At 37.1% G+C, this 5436-nt stretch overlaps 1 pseudogene; it reads right to left on the reverse strand.

The window, feature by feature from the left end:
• Positions 1 to 564: 564 nt before the first annotated feature.
• On the reverse strand, positions 565 to 743 carry LOC131518307 (U4 spliceosomal RNA; annotated as a pseudogene).
• Between the last annotated feature and the right edge of the window lie 4693 nt (positions 744 to 5436).

The following is a 5436-nucleotide window of genomic DNA, read 5'->3' on the forward strand; positions in this document are numbered from 1 at the left end:
AGGATCCTGGCAGCAGAAAGAGAGAAATTAAAACAGTATATGGATATTCAGCAGCCATGAGGACCAATTACTTCCCACTTGTGGTTTTCACTTACACAGTTTGATGGGAACAAGTCACCCTCTAGAGCAGAGAGTAGCCTCTACCAGTGAACAGAAATCTGTGAGATGGAGAGTCACCTTGGCAAACAACTAACTTCAGATCACATGCCATAGGCTACTAAAGGCTGCATTGATGAAGCTTATAGATTCATTTCCTGTGTTTTTCTAAGGAAATACTCATATTCCATTTGCATCACTAGTGTATGCTGCCATGAAAACACCAGATGCGGAGAAACAGTTTTTATTTTGTCAGGCCCTTTGTAGGGCTTAATTATTGATGCTGTTTACATGATAATTCCTTAAAAAAGGAAACATTAGTATAGCAAACTCTCAACTAACAAATGGAATGTAAGCTAAGGGCAAAACTTTTCTCAGAACCAGGTTGCTTGAAATTTGGCATTAGTTTTCCCATTTAAACCCTGTTAGATGATGTAAATGCCCAAGTTGGCACATAAGAATCTAAGTTATATGTAATATACCTGCACATATTAAAATACATTCTAACCAACATCCCTTCTTGATAAAAGTTCTTAGCGAACTGCGATTCATCAAAAACATCTTTGATCTATGAAAAGCTTTCAATTAGCAATAATCACGCTTCAGATAAGCCTCATTGGCTACGATACTGCCACTGTGGCAAAGTTTGGAATATTTTTGATCTGTAAAGAACATTTCAAAAACTTACATCTGGCATGAATACTTGATGGTGAAAGTGAATGCTTTCCCTCTAAAATCAGAAACGAAACAAGAATTCTGCTCTTACATTGGATATTCTTTCTTGCTTTGTCAAAAATGAGTTAACCATAGAGTTGTGGGTCCGTTTCTGGGTTTTATATTCTGTTCCACTCATCTGTCTGTTTTTGTGCAGGTACCATATTGCCTTGATGACTACAGCTTTGTAATATAGGTTGAAATCCAGAATCATGATGCCACAAATTTTGTTTTTCTTTTTCAGGATTGCTTTGGCTATTTGGGGGCTTTTGTGGTTCCATACAAATTTTAACACTGATCTAGCGCTGTGAAGAATGCTGATGGTATTTTGATAGGGATTGCATTAAATGTGTAGATGACTTTGGGTAATAAAGACATTTTAACAATGTTTATTCTTCCAATCCATGAGCATGAAATGTTTTTCCATTTCTTTGTGTTTCTTCAATTTTTTTCATAAGTTTTCAGGGTACAGATATTTTACCTCTTTAGCTGGATTTACTCCTAGGTAACTTATTGTTTTTGGTGCAATTGTAAATGGAATTGATTCTTTGGTTTTTCTGCTGCTTTGTTATTGTCATATAGAAATGCAACAGATTTCCACAAGTTGATTTTGTATCCTGCAACTTTGCTGAATTTATGTATTAGTTTCAGCAATTTTGGGGTGGAGTCTTTTGAGTTTTCTATATAGAGGATCATATCGTCTGCAAATAGCAAATGTGTGACTTCTTCCTTACCACTTTGTATTCCCTTTATTTCTTTTTGTTGTCTGCTAAGGCTGCTAAGGCTAAGACTTCCAATACTATATTGAACAGTAATGGTGGGAGTGGGCATCCTTGTCTTGTTCCTGACTTTTGGGGAAAGGCTCTCACTTTTTCCCCATTGAGGATGATATTAACTATGGGTCTTTTGTATATGGCATTTATGATGCCAAGATATATTCCATCTATTATTTTATTGATGGTTTTTATCAAGAATGGATGTTGTATCTTGTCAATACTTCTGCATCTATTGACAGGATCATGTGGTTCTTATCTTTTCTTTTATTAATGTGGTGTATCACATTGATTGATTTGTGAATATTGAACCAGCCGTACTGCCCAGGAATAAATCCCACTTGATCATGGTGAATATTCTTTTAATGTAGTATTGAATTTGATTTGCTAGTATCTTGCTGAGAATTTTTGCATCCATGTTTATCAGGGATATTGGCCTGTAATTCTCCTTTTTAGTGGGGTCCTTGACTTTGGAATCAAAGTAATGATGGCATCATAGGATGGGTTTGGAAGCTTTCCTTCCATTTCTATTTTTAGAACAGTTTGAAAAGAATAGGTATTAACTCTTCTTACTAGACATGTTGCCAAATGCAAGGTAAATGAGAGCAAATATGAACTACAGGGACTTCATCAAGATAAAAAACTTCTGAGGGTGACTTGGTGGCTCAGTCAGTCAAGCATCGACTTCAGCTGAGGTCAGGATCTTATAGTTTGTGGGTTAGAATCCCATATCAAGCTCTGTGCTGACAGCTTATGGCCTGGAGCCTGCTTTGGATTCTGTGTCTCCTTCTCTCTCTGCCCTTCTCAACTTGGGCTCTGTCTCTGTCTCTCAAAAATAAGTAAACTTTTAAAAAATTTTAAAAAAAAAGACTTCTGCCCAGCAAGGGAAACCAACAACAAAACTAAAAGGCAACCTACGGAATGGGAGAAGATACTGCAAACAACATACCTGATAAAGGGTTAGTATCAAAACTTTATAAAGAACTTATCACACTCAATATCCAAAAAAACAATCCAGTTAAGAAATAGGCAGAAGATATGAATAACCACTTTTCCAAAGAAGATACCCAGGTGGCTAACAGACAAAAAGATGCTCAACATCACTCATCATTAGGGAAATACACATCAAAACAACAAGACAGCACTTCACACCTGTCAGAATGGCTAAAATTAACACAATAAACAATAGGTGTTGGCAAAGATGCAGAGAAAGGGGAACCCTCTTGCACTGCTGGTGGGGATGCAAACTGGTGTGGACATTCTGTAGAACAGTATGGAGGTTCCTCAAAAAAAAACTAAAAATAGAGCTACCCTATGATCCACTGACTGATGAATGGATAGAGAAGAACTGTTATGTATATATGCAATGGAATATTATACAGCCATCAAAAATAATGAAATCTTGCCATTTGCAATGATACAGCTGGAGCTAGACTGTATTATGCTAAGTGAAATAAGTCAGAGAAAGACAACATCATAAGATTTCACTCATATGTGGAATTTAAGAAACAAAACAGATGAACATATGGGGGGGGAAGAGAAGAAAGGGAAACAAACCACAAGAGACTCTTAATAATAGAGAACAAACTGAAAGCAGATGGAGGAAGGTGGGTAGGAGATGGGCTAGATGGGTGATGGGTATTAAGGACGGCACTTGTGATAAGCACTGCATGTTTTATGTAAGTGATGAATCACTGAATTCTCCTAAAACCAATATTTCACTGTATGTTAACTAAAATACTAAAAAGGTTTAAAAATGTGTTGAAGGACTTGCAATCAGAATATGTAAAGAACATTCAAAAGTCAACAATAAGAAAACAAATGACCCAGAGCACCTGGGTGGCTCAGTCAGTTAAGCATCTGACTTCAACTCAGGTCATGATCTCCCAGTTCATGGGTTCGAGCCCCACCTCCAGCTCTGCACTGACATTTCAGAGCCTGGAGCCTGTGTCAGCTTCTGTTTCTTCCTCTCTCTCTGCCCTTCCCCCACTTACAGTCTCTGTCTCCCAAAAATAAATAAACATTAAAAAAAAAACTTTAAAAGGGGCTCCTGGGTGGCTCAGTTGGTTAAGTGTTGGATTTTGGCTCAGGTCATAATCTCACAGTTTGTGGATTTGAGCCCTGCCTCAGGCTCAGTGCTGCAGCTCATAGCCTGGAACCTGCTTCAGATGCTGCATCTCCCTCTCTCTCTGCCCCTTCCCCTGTTCAAGCTCTGTCTCTCTCTCTCCAAAAAAATAAACATTAAAAAAACAATTTTTAAAAAAAGAAAAAAAATGACCCAATAAAAATATTGATAAAATATTCGAGCAGACATTGAACAGCACTTATACAAATGACAAATAAGCAAAGAAAATATATTTAAACATCACTAGTCATAAGGGAATTACAAGTTAAAAACACAATGAGTTACTACTGTATACATACCAGAATGACTAAAATTAAAAAGACCAACCATGGGGTGCCTGGGTGGCTCAGTCGGTTAAGCGTCCGACTTCAGCTCAGGTCATGATCTCACGGTCCGTGAGTTCGACCCCGTGTTGGGCTCTGTGCTGACCGCTCAGAGCCTGGAGCCTGTTTCAGATTCTGTGTCTCCCTCTCTCTCTGACCCTCCCCCATTCATGCTCTGTCTCTCTCTGTCTCAAAAATAAATAAACGTTAAAAAAAAAAAAAAAGACCAACCATACCAGTGTTGGTGATGATATAAATGCACTGGAACTCTCATACACTGCTAGTGTGAATGTAAAATGGTACAGGAACTTTGGAAAAACACGTTGGCAGCTTCTTAAAAAGTTAAGCATATATCTACCACTTGATAAAGCCATTTCACCCATAGCTATTTACCTAATAGGAAAAAGCATATGACATACAAAGTCTTATACACAAATGTTCCTAGCAGGCTTACTTCTAATAACATAGTTTATTTCTAATAACTACAAACAACCCACACCCATCAAAAGGTGAATGGATTAATAAATTCTTATACATCTTTACGTACATATTACATATACATACATATTACATATTACTCAGCAATAAAAAGAATGGTCTATTGACAGATGCAACAACATGGATGGATCTCAAAATAATTGTGCTGAGTAAAAGGAAGTAGACCAAAAAAAAAAAAAAAAAAGGAGCATGGTATTATTCCATTTATATAATGCTGTAGGAAATGCAAACATCTACAGTGAGAGAAATATCAGTGGCTACCTGGGGAGTGAGTTCAGAGTGGGGTAAGAGGCAGGAATTGAACAGGGGCACACTTAGAGAAGTTAGGGATAGACTTATTGGTCGATTAATTAATAAAACAACCAGTCGATTGATTTGTTAAAATGTCATTCTACTTGTGAGAGGTTTAAAACAGGGAAAAAATTATTATTATAGGAAAAAAAAAAAGTTAAGGTAGGTCCCAAGGGAAGTGAATAACAAGCAGAAAAATGTCTCTTGACACTGTTTTCCTTTTAGAAACAGTAAATGGATCCTCAAGGATTAAAAAAAAAAACAAAAAAAAAAACAAAAACAGGGACTACTTCCTGACAGGCTCTGCTTATAAACCCTCCACCCTTCCACAAACAAAATCAAGGATCCTCATCACAATCACTTCCACCTCTTTTCTCCTAATTACTGTCATCTCTCTAAGAAAATAAAACAGAAAATTTGAGAAGCTTCAGTTTGGAACTCCCTTTGCTGATCCAGGTAATAAGCTTATGAAGTATGGAGAAGAGCAAAAGTCATAATCTCCTAGCTTTTACCTGCAGCTCTCTTCAAATTTGCTATAGCCATACACATACAACCAATATTTCTTAAGCTTTTACTGGTCAGGCAATGGTCAAGGTACTTCCACAGGCATTTATCT

This window comes from Neofelis nebulosa, chromosome 7 (genome assembly GCF_028018385.1).
Source record: "Neofelis nebulosa isolate mNeoNeb1 chromosome 7, mNeoNeb1.pri, whole genome shotgun sequence".
Lineage (NCBI taxonomy): Eukaryota > Metazoa > Chordata > Mammalia > Carnivora > Felidae > Neofelis > Neofelis nebulosa.